Genomic DNA, 14480 nt, shown 5'->3' with positions numbered 1-14480 from the left:
AACATTTTGCCACACAGGAGACTGAAAAGATTTGGCATGGGTCCCCAGATCCTCAAAACGTTCTACAGCTGCACCATTGAGAGCATCCTGACCGGTTGCCTCACCGCCTGGTATGGGAACTGCTCGGCATCTGACCGTAAGGCTCTACAGAGGGTAGTGCTTACGCCCCAGTACATCACTGGTGCCAAGGACTTGTATACTAAGCAGTGTCAGAGGAAAGCCCTAAAAATTTTCAAAGACTCCAGTCACCCAAGTCCTAGACTTTCTGCTACCGCATGGCAAGCCTGGACCAAAAGGCTCATTAACAGCTTATAACCCCAAGTCATAACACTGCTGAACAATTAATCAAATGGCCACCCTGATTACATACATTGATGCCCTCTACCCCCCACCCACCCCCCCACACTCACATTTGGTTTTACAATGCTGCTACTCGCTGTTTATTATCTATGCATAGTCACTTTACCCGTACTTACATACAGTGGTGTAAAGTACTTGTATGACCAGGTTTGTTCTGTACTTTAAAGTACTACTTAAATAGTTTTTACGAGTATCTGTACTTTACTAATTTTTGTACTTACTTATTTTTGACTACTTTAATTTCGCTACATTATTTAAGAAAATATTGTACTTTTTACTCCATACATTTTCCTTGCACTCAAAATTACTCGTTACATTTAGAATGCCTAGCAGGACAGGAACATGGTTCGATTCACATACTTATCAACAGAACAAACCTGGTCATCCCTACTGGTTCTGATCTAGATGACTCACTAAACATACATGTTTCATTTGTAAACTATATCTGAATGTTGGAGTGTGCCCCTGGCAATCCGTAAGTAAGAATAACTGGAAAATGGTGACATTGGGTTTGCTTATTATAAAGATTTGGAAATGCTTAATACTTTTACCTTTGATACTTTAGTATATTTTAAACCAAATACTTTTAGACTTTACTCGTGTAGAATTTTACTGGGTGACTTTTAATTTTACTTTAGTCATTTTCTATTCATGTATCTTTACTTTTACTCCAGTATTACGATTGGTTACTTTTTCCATCACTATCTACATGTACAAATGACCTTGACTAACCTGTACCTCTGCACATTGACTCAGTACCGGTACCCCCTCTATATAGCCTCGATATTGTTATTTTATTGTATTACTTTTTATTATTTCTTACTTTAGTTTATTTGGTAAACATTTTCTTAACTCTTTCTTGAACTGCATTGTTGGTTAACTTCGTGCGTCGCGCAATCCCGGATCCGGGATTCTATTTATAGCCTCAAGCTCATTAGCATAACGCAACGTTAACTATTCATGAAAATCGCAAATAAAATGAAATAAATATATTTGCTCTCAAGCTTAGACTTTTGTTAACAACACTGTCATCTCAGATTTTCAAAATATGCTTTTCAACCATAGCTAAACAAGCATTTGTGTAAGAGTATTGATAGCTAACATAGCTATAAGCCTAGAATTCAGCCAGCAACATTTTCACAAAAACAAGAAAATCATTCAAATAAAATCATTTACCTTTGAAGAACTTCAGATGTTTTCAATGAGGAGACTCTCAGTTAGATAGCAAATGTTCAGTTTTTCAAAAAAATATTATTTGTGTAGGACAAATCGCTCCGTTTTGTTCACGTTTGGCTATGAAAAAAACCTGTATCCAGTTATAGCCTCAAGCTCATTAGCATAACGTAACGTTAACTATTTATGAAAATCGCAAATGAAATTAAATGAATGTGCTAGCTCTCAAGCTTAGCCTTTTCTTAACAACACTGTCATCTCAGATTTTCAAAATATGCTTTTGAACCATAGCAAATCAAGCATTTGTGTAAGAGTATTGCAAGCTAGCTTAGCATTTTGCGCAGCATTTAGCACGCAACATTTTCACAAAAACCAGATAACCAAATAAATAAAATCATTTACCTTTGAAGAACTTCGGATGTTTTCAATGAGGAGACTCTCAGTTACATAGCAAATGTTCAGTTTTTCCTGAAAGAATCTTTGTGTAGGAGAAATCGCTCCGTTTTGTACATCACATTTGGCTACCGAAACGAACCGAAAATTCAGTCACCAAAACGTCAAACTTTTTCCGAATGAACTCCATAATATCGACCGAAACATGGCAAACGTTGTTTAGAATCAATCCTCAAGGTGTTTTTTCACATATCTCTTCATTGATATGCCGTTCGTGGAAGCCTGCTTTCCCCTCAGAATCCCATGGAAAAATACCAGCAGCTGAAAATGATGCACCAATTTCGACGGAGGACACCAGGCGGACACCTGGAAAATGTAGTCTCTTATGGTCAATCTTCCAATGATATGCCTACAAATACGTCACAATGCTGCAGACACCTTGGGGAAACGATAGATAGGGCAGGCTCATTCCTGTCGCATTCACAGCCATATAAGGAGACAATGGAAAACAGAGCCTCAAAAATCCTGCTGATTTCCTGGTTGCCGTTTCATCTTGGTTTTGCCTGTAGCTCCTGTTCTAGGGCACTCACAGACAATATCTTTGCAGTTCTGGAAAATTCAGAGTGTTTCCAAAGCTATCAATTATATGCATAGTCGAGCATCTTTTTGTGACAAAATATCTTGTTTAAAACGGGAACGTTTTTCATCCAAAAATGAAATAGCGCCCCCAGAGTTTCAAGAGGTTAAGTGCTTGTAAGTAAGAATTTCACGTTAAGGTCTAAACCCTTTGTATTCGGCGCATGTGACAAAAAGTTTGATTTGATTTGCCTTGATGACAGCTTTGCACACACTTGGCATACTCTCAACCAGCTTCATGAGATAGTCACCTTGAATAAATTTCAATTAACAGGTGTGCCTTTTTTTAAAGTTAATTTGTGGAATTTCTTTCCTTCTTAATGCGTTTGAGCCAATTAGTTGTGTTGTGAAAAGGTAGGGGTGGTATACAGAAGATAGAAGGCCTATGTGGTAAAAGACAAAGTCCATATTATGGCAAGAACAGCTCAGAGAAACGACAGTCCATCGTTACTTTAAGACATGAAGGTCAGTCAAAATGGAACATTTCAAGAACTTTGAAATTTCCTTCAAGTGCAGTCGCAAAAACCATCAAGTGCTATGATGAAACTATCTCACATGAGGACCGCCACAGGAAATGAAGACCCAGAGTTACATGCTGATCACACCGCTCGGGTTGCAAAATAAATTCACAAATACATGTTATTCAATCATTGCACCCACACTGCCCGAGTGTGCCAACGAGCGTCTGTATTGCCAGGCGCTAAAATAGAAGTTGCTTCTATTTGTAGAGCAGAACGTGCTGCAAGTCCTGCATCTCCCATCTCCTCGTTGGTTTATAGAAGCAGATACCCACGTGCCATCTCCTCATTGGTTATACCCACGTGGGTGATTGAAAGACAAACTGAGGTCGGTTGTCGTCATGGTAAGACTTAGATGCCAATCACCATGTAAAGTTCAAAGAAGAAAAAGCCTGGAAGGAGGAGAGATGACTAGAAATTATTCGGTTGACCATTTTATGTGTAGATTAATTGTTGGAGTAGAGGACCTTGTGCATTTCAGGTAAAATAACTCCCAGGTCAAATTAGCTAGCAACAGAAAGCTAGCTAAATAGGACAAATTAGCTAGCAAAAAATTGCCATCCCCAAATTCATTTAATTGTTTCAGAGTTTATTTTGATATTTCAACCCGTGTGTTGTGATCGAGTTTGGTGTGTGGGGACAAAATCAATTTGTGCACAATGGTGCATGAGCCCGATTGGTTTGGATACGGTGTTACCTTTGCTGCAGAGGATAAGTCCATTAGAGTTATCAGCCTCAGAAATTGCAGCCCAAATGAATCGTTCACAGAGTTCAAGTAACAGACAAATCTTAACATCAATTGTTTGGAGGAGACTGCGTGAATCAGGCCTTCATGGTCGAATTGCTGCAAAGAAACCACTACTAAAGGACACCAATAATGAGAAGAGACTTGCTTGGACCAAGAAACACAACTAATGGACATTAGACCAGTGGATATCCACCAAATCTGAGATTTTTTTCCTCTCGCTGTTTGTTTGTGAGTAGGTGAATGGATGATCTCGGCATCGTATGATTCCCACCGTGAAGCATGGAGGAGGAGGTGTGATGGTGTTGGGGTGCTTTGCTGGTGACACTGTCAGTGATTTATTTAGAATTCAAGGCACACTTAACCAGCATGGCTCCCACAGCATTCTGCAGCGATAAGCCATTCCATCCGATATGCGCTTAGTGGGACTATCATTTGTTTTTTTCAACAGGACAACGACCCAACACACCTCCAGGCTGTGTAATGGCTATTTGACCAAGAAGAAGTGTGATGGAGTGCTGTATCAGATGACCTGGCCTCCACAATCACCCGACCTCAACCCATCATTCTAACATGATTCCATATGTGTTATTTCATAGTTTTGTTGTCTTCACTATTATTCTACAATGTAGAAAATAGTAAAAAATAAAGAAAAACCTTGAATGAGTAGGTGTGTCCAAACTTTTGACTGGTACTGTATGTATGCATAGGAGGTAACGCCGAGTAATAAGGGAGATTACTGAGTCTGTAAATAGTACTAAGTGAATGTGGATGAGAATATTGTGTGCTAGACTAATTCACTGAACAGGGGCTTAGCCCCGGTGTGAGAGTTGTGTGAGGTGTTATCTGGATGTTTTATTCTAAAGAGTTCAACAAAGGGATTAAGCATGGGAAACGGAAATAGTAAGAGTAGGATGGAGGATCCGTGCTGGGAACCATAAGGGCCGTGTAATGTAATGGGAAAAAAATTGGTAGTGGGGTACTGAACCAAACGGAAGACTGGACAAGATGGACAGATGGACATTTCCCTGTTGATGGGACACTGAGCACAGAAAGACTGGAACCAGGAGCTCATTGGGAAGAGGAAACTTACGTGCTTGGGCGTGGTGTAGTGTTTGGCTGGGCAAGGAGTCTGGGTAGCGAGGCAAAGATATTGGTGTTTGACTGTAAGAAAGCTTTATTCAGCAGTAGTTTAATCCCATTTACCATAAAACACACCGAACAGTAACATAGAGCTTCACAGTATACAACTGTTTTTGCTATTCATGACACTGAAATCTTTCTGGGTCTTATTTTGGATTTCGACTCTACAGTATGTGTTGAAAATCATTTAAAGTATTATTGCTCACAATTGTATTACATTGAGTGCATCTCACTGTTATTCACAAAATGTGTCTGTTTCAATTGTAGCTCATCATGTTTTTATCTAAAGTACAAGTAAAATATTATGAAGAACAAATCCAAACCACATAGAGTTATAACTGTCTTCTGTGATGCCATAATCATAAATGTTCATGTTACAGATTGTGAGCTCGCTACATAGAATTCATGCATCTCTGTCTATGTGCAGTGAAGTTAATCTGTTCCATGCAGAACGTAATCTGTATTAGAAATGTATTGATGTTTTAGTCCATCATAGATTTGCCTAGAATGCTGGGCTTTTTGTCGGGCAGATTATCACATTGTGTGATGGGAAATGCACCCAGTTGCAGAGGAGGGGAGGAATTGCTCTGCCTGCAAGGCTCCGATAACAGGAGCGAAAATGGCATCTTCGTTAGAGAAAGTAAATTAAATTGACAGGGCTTGGTGTTTAAAATAGCTGGGACAGAGGGGCAGAGCCTTGACTGATAGGCAACTTCCCAAATCTCTGATGTTTATCAGTTCTTTGAGAGTGCAGTTTTAGCACCATTTTAGTCATCAGTATTTCATCTCACTGTAGCAGTGACGGGATGGTCATTCAAGCACACAAAAACATATTGTTTAGTATATCACTCATGCTGACTCAAGCATCATTCTCATGGTATGTGTCCTTGTTTGTGTTCTTGTACTGTAATTATACCTCCATCCTAAGGTTTAGCATTGAAGCTAGTTTAGGTCATGATAATACCATGGCTACCTTACCATCTCCCGTTCCCAATTGGATCCTTCAACCCCTACATCTCCTCTGAAATTCTTAAACAAGTCATTGCTGTAAATTACAATGTGTTCAAATTCAACTTGGTATACTACTGAGGGTTAATTAAACTACTGATTTAGTTGAAAGAAAGCATACAGTATAATACATGGGTATTATTATATTGCCTTACCATTTCATCATTTTAATGACTGTTTTTTTCCGATTGTTCATAAAACTACTTAATTACTAATCCCTTGTCTCTCCCTCTGGAGCACAAGTTGACACTGACTCAAATATGATATTCCCATAGGAAAGTGTATTATGAAGGCTCTCTTGGTTCATCAACGCTAACTGGAGGGTCTTATTACATTATACAACACTAAGTTGAGCGAAACCAAACCTAATATATGATGCACTTTAAACCAAGATTAAAATCTCCTCAGCTAACAGTGATTTTGAACCAGGCTGATGTCGTCTACATCCAATGAATAACAGACAAACAAAACTGTAAGGATCACAACCAGCCTTACACGTTTGCAGCAGTCAGAGTTTCTTTCTCACCCCCCCTTAAATGATTTAGATGCACTATTGTAAAGTGGCTGTTCCACTGGATGTCAGAAGGTGAATTCACCAATTTGTAAGTCGCTCTGGATAAGAGCGTCTGCTAAATGACTTAAATGTAAATGTAAATGTTTAGGTGTATTTGAGTATTAAGTCAACATTTATGGGATACCCCCTTCCACCTAACCTCGTTCACAACAAGGTTACCATCCACCTTCCTCCCTCAGAATAAACAATGGGGAACAGACCTCTGCTCTCAGCATCTGTGGCAAAAAATATTTGATCCCCTGCTGATTTTGTACGTTTGCCCACTGACAAAGAAATGATCAGTCTATCATTTTAATGGTAGGATTATTTGAACAGTAAGAGACAAAATAACAACAAAAAAATCCAGAAAAACGCATGTCGAAAATGTTATAAATGGATTAGAATTTTAATGTGTAAAATAAGACCCCATCTCAATCAAAAATATTTCTGGCTCCCAGGTGTGTTTTATACAGGTAACGAGCTGAGATTAGGGGCACACTCTTAAAGGGAGTGCTCCTAATCTCAGTTTGTTACCTGTATAAAAGACACCTGTCCACAGAAGCAATCAATCAATCAATCAGATTCCAAACTCTCCACCATGGCCAATACCAAAGAGCTCTCCAAGGATGTCAGGGACAAGATTGTAGACCTACACAAGGCTGGAATGGGCTACAAGACCATCGCCAAGCAGCTTGGTGAGAAGGTGACAACAGTTGGTGCGATTATTTGCAAATGGAAGAAACACAAAAGAACTGTCAATCTCCCTCGGCCTGCGGCTCCATGCAAGATCTCACCTCGTGGTTGCAATGATCATGAGAATGGTGAGGAATCAGCCCAGAACTACATGGGAGGGTCTTGTCAATGATCTCAAGGCAGCTGGGACCATAGTCACCAAGAAAACAATTGGAAACACAGTACGCCGTGAAGGACTGAAATCCTGCAGCGCCCGCTCGGTCCCCCTGCTCAAGAAAGCACATATACAGTGAGACAAAAAAGTATTTAGTCAGCCACCAATTGTGCAAAGTCTCCCACTTAAAAAGATGAGAGAGGCCTGTAATTTCCATCATAGGTACACTTCAACTATGACAGACAAAATGAGTTTTTTTTCTCTCCATAAAATCACATTGTCGGAGTTTGAATGAATGTATTTGCAAATGATGGTGGAAAATAAGTATTTCTGGCTCTCACAGATCTGTAACTTCTTCTCTAAGAGGCTCCTCTGTCCTCCACACGTTACCTGTATTAATGGCACCTGTTTGAACTTGTTATCAGTATAAAAGACACCTGTCCACAACCTCAAACAGTCACACTCCAAACTCCACTATGGCCGAGACCAAAGAGCTGTCAAAAGGACACCAGAAACAAAATTGTAGACCTGCACCAGGCTGGGAAGACTGAATCTGCAATAGGTAAGCAGCTTGGTTTGAAGAAATCAACTGTGGGAGCAATTATTAAGAAATGGAAGACATACAAGACATACACGACCACTCCCTCGAACTGGGGCTCCACGCAAGATCTCACCCTGTGGGGTCAAAATGATCACAAGAACGGTGAGCAAAAATCCCAGATCCACACGGGGGGACCTAGTGAATGACCTGCAGAGAGCTTGAGAATGACAAAACACATGACCAAGGCAACAAAGGAGTGGCTCGAGAAGAAGCACATTAAGTTCCAGGAGTGGCCCAGCCAGTCTCCAGACCTTAATCCCATAGAAAATCTGTGGAGGGAGCTGAAGGTTCGAGTTGCCAAACATCAGCCTCGAAACCTTAATGACTTGGAGAAGATCTGCAAAGAGGAGTGGGACAAAATCCCTCCTGAGATGTGTGCAAACCTGGTGGCCAACTACAAGAAACATCTGACCTCTGTGATTGCCAACAAGGGTTTTGCCACCAAGTACCAATTCATGTTTTGCAGAGGGGTCAAATACTTATTTCCCTCATTAAAATGCAAATCAATTTATATTTTTTTTACATGGGTTTTTCTGGATTTTTTTGTTGGTATTCTGTCTCTCACTGTTCAAATAAACCTACCACTAAAATTATAGACTGATCATTTCTTTGTCAGTGGGAAACAAACAAAATCTAGAGGGAAACAAATGCTTTTTTCCCTCACTGTGTATCTGAAAACTCATCCAAATGTTAGCAATGTCCCTGCTGATGGACTTTCAAAGTCTCACATGAACATTTCTGCCATCAATATTTCAGAGATATTTTGTGAGAGTCTTCTTTTGAATGCTGGTGTGATGAGCTGTGATGGTGATGGATATCTTGAGCGGTTCTTTTCCGCACTCTTCTTAATTTCACCAATGGAAAATGTCCACATGTACATTTCCTGTGAGTACTCTTGTTGAAATGCAATGTTGAACTGTAATGGATGTGTTAAAAACAATAGGAGATAAAAGGGTGCAATTTCCAGAAAACAAATCTAAGCCATAAACCTAAAGGATCAGGAACTCTGAAATAATCCCATCCCGTGGCCCTACTCTCTTAATAATAATAATAAAAACATGTAAACCCCACAGATTCCCCAGATATGTGTTTAATCTGTGATAGTGTAACGGCCGTTGTTGGTGGAAGAAGGTGAGGACCAAGGTGCAGCGTTTTTTGTGTCCATATTTATTAAATGAACACGGAAATAACAAAACTAACAAAGAGCACAACCGAAAACAGTTCTGGCTGGTGCAGACACACAACAAAAAACAGAAAATAATCACCCACGAAACACAATAGAAAACAGGCTCCTAAATATGGTTCTCAATCAGGGACAACGATTGACAGCTGCCTCTGATTGAGAACCATACCAGGCCAAACACGGAAATAGCAAATCATAGAAAAGCTAACATAGACAACCAACCCAACTCACGCCCTGACCATACTAAAACAAAGACATAACAAAATAACTAAGGTCAGAACGTGACAGATAGAGACCTTGGGATAAAGGTGAGATAAAGGTAAATTAGTTTGTTCTAGATCCAGCCATAGGACGATTTTTTTATTGAGAGAATGGTTGGGTATCTGGAACATAATTAGAAATGATTTGTAGGCTGCAAATTGACTGCAAAAAGCTGAAACAGATATAATATTTGAGCAAAACAAAATCATTTAAAATCTTGCTTACATTTCTACACAATCACTTGTCTGGTTCGAAATATATAATGTATTGACTTATACAAACATGGCCTGTACGAATTACAATGACTACTAATAACCTGCAATTTAGTTGCAATTTGTCAGTTGATGATTTAAAAAATTCTGCTGCAAATTACCCTGAAAGGTGGCACTTGATGTCCAGAAGTATGTCAATTTGGTCGCGAACCCATGATCTGTCACTTTAAATGTGCAGCTTGCTGGCAATTCCAGAATAGCTACGTTACCCGAGTCCGTGACGTCACTAACTTTTACCAGCAGCTCTGTGTTGAGGAGATGAGAGGACGGAATGAGAGTGTGTTGATGTGATATCGCCGAGGACCATTTTACCGGACAGCCTGATAAGTATCGTGTTGTTAGGTAAGTGAGTTGATATTTTTCATGCATCTTTGGCTAACACTTTTCAACAGTTTTGTGTTCGGATGCTTAGTCGCATCATGTTTGTTTAACCTTTTTGTTGTTTATTGTTCAAAACACTTTCGCGCAGCCGAGTGAAGAATAATGATTAACTTCTTGCAAGTGCAACATATCTACATTTATTTTAGGCCATTCTATGTTAACCACATCCACGTTTTGCACGGTGAGGTTGTCAAGAAACTTTGCACCGCGTGTGAACAGACAGGTTATTATGCTTCAACACGTATGCGGGGATCGTCAAGTGCAAGTAGAATTGAAAGTTTGACTACTGGGAGACATAACGTCACGAGAAGGCAGCATTGCCAATTTGTTAATTAGAATTATGTGCCACAACTGCATGCATATAAATCAAGACACCAGCTCAGTGTTTCAGTTTTTTTTTTTTTTTGTATTTTCATTGCTGCAGTTTATAGAGACCAGTTATAACTCTGTTATTACATGGTCATTTTCACTCTGATATACTGCTTAAAAGCATTTGTTTATCGATTTTTCAGACTTTCAGATAACACACATGTCATTGCCATCCAAATTAAACATTCCACAGCTGATTAATAAAATATTATTGCTGTTACTACTAGTCTACTACTACCGTTACTGGGATAATGGTGATATTTCTGTTTGCAGATGTCCAGTTAATAATCGTTGTCACTCAGCAAGCTTTATTTTTCACACTGTTCACTATGGTGCCTTCACTTCACAAGCCTATTGCTACTTGCTGGTCAATACCTTGGACAATTTCCTCCATGGGGAAGTATTTTGTCATATAATTGGATCACTCATCCGGTGGTTGGACAGTGTAGAGTATTGCACAAATACTTTGGGCACTGCAGTTTTCACTTTAGAGCAAAAGTTGAGGTCTGAATGGAAATGACATGCAGTCATTTTCCTCCCAGATAGAACAGGTTTTGTCTTTTATTGTCAGATTTAACTCTGTCCACTAGACTAGAGGACATGTGGTTAGCGTAAGCATGTCTTTGTTGGCATATTTCACATGGTACAAGTACTGTTGGATGCTGTCTGTGTCCTATTCACCTGCCATGTCTCATACATAATTTCTATTGATGTAGATTTTGATCACTGAGATAGTATTGTACTGTCTCTGTGGTCGTTTGATGAATCGATTGACTGGTTTATTAGGAAATATCTCCAACTCCCAAACAGTGTGTGTTACACATTGCCCATTACCTGAGAAACAAGGATATCTACAGCATATAGCCTACCGTATCTGGGAAAACAATGTTTCCATTGTGATGAACTTGTTTTGGTAAAGTGCTACCGACTATTTCCCAAGCCTTGTTACTGTTCTAAGATCTCAGAAGATGCTTTTGTTCATCTCATCACGTTCCATTTTGTTAACACACATTTTAGTCAGTCTTAATGCCATGTGTGATGCCTTTAGGCTTTTATTGTACACAGTAAATTCAGAATTAAATTAAGGTCATAATATAAGAAAGGCGACAAGAAACCCAATCTTATTCAGCTAAAACTCCCTGAACTGACATGTAGGCTACAGTGCGTCACTGCAGCATGGTTTTGCTGGGTTTAGGAACGTTCCACTGAATTATACCGTTCTGATTAATGCTGAGCTCTGTGAAGGATGCACTTGAAACAAGTCAAGCGCTGTCAGTCAGTTGTGTGTTGTTGTCTGCAATGGCACTTGTTTGAAGTGCAGGAGAGGGATGATAATCACAGTGATTTAGGTTGACACAGGTTTGGTAGAGTTATTCAACAGTTGAGTGTGCAGATTTGATCATAGGCATATAGGTTAACTCAAACTTGTCCTTTTCTTTCTCTTGCTTCCTAGATCTTAGTCTTGACTAGCCTAAAAGTTTTTTGGTCATTTGATACATCACATTTTTTTCTGATGTTTTAAATGTTAGAGAATGCTGTGTCTGGCAATAATTGTCTTCAAAATGTAATTTTAGACAGTGACTAATTGATACGTTTTTAGGGTTGGGCAGTATCCAGATTTGCATATCGTCATACAGTCCTTCTGTCATATCGGGATATACGGTATTGCCGGCTTAGTATACAAGGGGACACCAAAACAACCCAGAAAAAGCCTAATGAGAGGCTATTACCGGAATGCTAACAAAATTAGCACAAGTAATAGTGTATTTCCACGATAGCTGCTAGGGTTGCAAAATTCCATGAACTTTCAATAAATTCCCTGGTTTTCCTGAAATCCCGGTTGGAGGAAACCTGGAATCAGGAGGACATAAGCAGGAAATCTGGAATCTTCCAAACAGGATTTCTTGAAAGGATTTCTTGAAAGTTCCCAGAATTGTGCAACCCTAGTAGCTGCTACCTAAATATGTAAATGAGAATAAATTAATTGCAAAGACAGGCTATCCAGCTCATAAAGTTAAACATGCGTGCGCCACCGTGTAATGTTTAGAGGGAGGGAGGAGACTTCACCTAAAATGGGGTATATATACTTGTGCTGGTGTTAACATGTCTTTGTCTGTTCAGCTGTCTGACCCATTGGGTGAATAAACTTGGTTTGAGCTTTTCATAGTTGTCCGTCAGTTTTTACCCTGTTGTTTAGAACCTAACTCTACAAATATTCAAATGTATTGAAAAACTTCAAAGAAATAGTTTCAACAGTATTGATGGTATTGACAAACCATCTTGGCTATTTCCAAATACCCTGGTATATAGTATATATGGTATACCGCCCAAGCCTAATAGTTTTGGTACTTACATGCTGACCAGACTGCACAAGTTGATTCTGTCCACCCACACCAGACGCGATCAGAACACGCAGGTTGAAATATCAAAACAAACTCTGAACCAATTCTATTAATTTGGGGACAGGTCAAAAAGCATTAATCATTTATGGAAAATTAGCTAGATAGCTTGCTGTTTCTAGCTAATTTGTCCTGGGATATAAACATTTGGTTTTTATTTTACCTGAAATGCACAAGGTCCTCTTCTCCGACAATTAATCCACAGATAAATGGTAAACCAAGTTTGTTTCTAGTAATCTCTTCTCCTTCAGGCTTCTTATTCTTCTTTGGACTTTATATGGAGGTTGGCAACCAACTTTAAGGTGCATTACCACAACCAACTGGACTGGAGTGTGACCTCAGTTCATCTTTCAATCACCCACGAGGGTATATGCTTTCTAAAAACCAATAAGGAGATGGGAGAGGCAGGACTTGCAGCGCGTCGAGCATCACAAGTAGAACCAAGTTCTATTTTAGCGCCTGGCTACACAGACGCTCGTTGACACTTGCAAGCAGCGTGGGTGCAATGATTGCAAAATAAATTGACACATACCTGTTTTTCAACACTTGCACACATGATACGAGCGGTGTGGTCAGCATGTTAGCCATTGTGTCAAGGTTGAGCATTTCCATTGGCCCGACTTTATATCAACAACAGTATTCTCCTGGGTGAACTCAGCATTCTCGTTCAGTTCAGTTCATTCTCGTTCAGACACTTCATGTGTCTGTCTGAGTCAGAGACCATACTCAGAGTGACTGATAACATCATTACTATCAGCTCATGCTGCCTATTTTTCACTGTCACTGAGATCTCCATCACTCCGTTAATCTTCAAACAGCTTGCCTGGGAGCTGCTTCTCTAGCACTTACTGCTGCATTCTATTGAATTTGGACTTCGATGCCAGATTTAGTATCACGATACTGTATACCGAAACGATACCACAAAAAAAAGGTGTATCAGCCACAGTCACAGAATGGCACTTGATCCAGACAGATAAACTCAGCTACTGCTCTGTTCAATCATTGTTCAATGTCATTACATTTAACATTGTTATGTAAAACATTTTGAGACTGTGTAACTGTAATTCAAGATGTAGCCTAGGTCCATTCACAAAATAGGTGAATGCATATTATTCAATAGAAGTGTGTGCATGCATTGAGTTATTGAGCTTGTTTGACTTGATTTCATGGTGCTACAGATGGCATTTAGGAGTTATTCCCTTCCATTTAGGAATGATTTATTGGCTGCTAGAGGAACATATTATTATTTTATTGTACTGATCAACAACATTTACATAGGAGAAGCAATCTCTTCTTTTCTAAAAGTTTTTGCTCTCTAAGAAAGTAATGACTCATTTGCAAGGCAGAATGTGGCTGTGGGATATGACTTTGTGGCTATGGAATGTAGTGGAAACCAGTCAGGAGACAAAGAAGTGAATGAGTTTTTGTTGGCGAAGGAGACAAAGTGAATTAATAATTTTTGGTGACAATCAGCTTTCAAATTAGCATATTTTGCATATATTACCAAGGAAAGTTAGCCTACATTTAAAGCTGTACACTACCGGTGTTGTCTTCCATTATAAAAGTCTTCTAGCCCGTACGGACATTATTTTGCAAACCGTAACGAACAGTTTCAACATTCCTACATGCCATGTTGCA

The 14480-nt window shown here is 39.4% G+C and overlaps 1 protein-coding gene across 1 annotated transcript in view; it reads left to right on the top strand.

Moving 5' to 3' along the window:
* Window positions 1-9945: 9945 nt before the first annotated feature.
* Window positions 9946-14480, top strand: part of LOC135547291 (PTB domain-containing engulfment adapter protein 1-like) — a 150163-nt gene continuing 145628 nt past the window's right edge. Inside the window, exon 1 of the mRNA XM_064976138.1 lies at window positions 9946-10035. The gene's annotated coding sequence lies outside the window, so the exon portion shown is untranslated. The remainder of the gene's footprint in view (window positions 10036-14480) is intronic.

Source organism: Oncorhynchus masou, chromosome 10 (assembly GCF_036934945.1).
Source record: "Oncorhynchus masou masou isolate Uvic2021 chromosome 10, UVic_Omas_1.1, whole genome shotgun sequence".
Classification (NCBI taxonomy): Eukaryota; Metazoa; Chordata; class Actinopteri; order Salmoniformes; family Salmonidae; genus Oncorhynchus; species Oncorhynchus masou.
The sequence above is the reverse complement of the archived record's forward strand: the minus strand, read 5'-3'. Positions and strand labels throughout refer to the sequence as shown.